Below are 540 nucleotides of genomic sequence, written 5' to 3' on the forward strand. Positions count from 1 at the left end.
TTGTCGCCACACAATGATGCTCCTCTGTCGATCCACAGCCGGTTTCCACATATTTTTTTCTTTAAACCTTTTATCATCTTAGAATAGTTTAGGAATGCCCTCTTTTCAGTGCAAGCATATAGATTTACCTTTCATGTTCTACTGTAGAGAAGAGTACGGTTACATGCTCTGTATGGGAGCATAAAACACTTTGAAATCTCATATTTGTACCCAGGAAAACAAGACCTGGATCACGTTTCCACAAAGGACTAAATCTGGGGGGGTTTTTTCACTCAAATGTGGTCAATGTTCTGAACAGGGGAAAAAAGAAGGGAATTATTAGTTTAAATATTAAGATTAAGATGAACTTTATTCATCCCCGTGGGGAAATTGAATATAGTCATAGGTTGATGTCAAGGCAAGGGCTGTCCAAAGGCAACAGCAGAAGATTAGCGCGCTGAGTGGTTCTCAGGCTCTTAAATAACACAAACACTTCTGAAACTGGTCGCTGCTCCAGCAGGAGTGAAACTGAGCGTTTGACCACTTTGCTCCAGACTCGCC

The sequence above is a fragment of the Takifugu rubripes genome, chromosome 9, assembly GCF_901000725.2.
Source record: "Takifugu rubripes chromosome 9, fTakRub1.2, whole genome shotgun sequence".
Classification (NCBI taxonomy): Eukaryota; Metazoa; Chordata; class Actinopteri; order Tetraodontiformes; family Tetraodontidae; genus Takifugu; species Takifugu rubripes.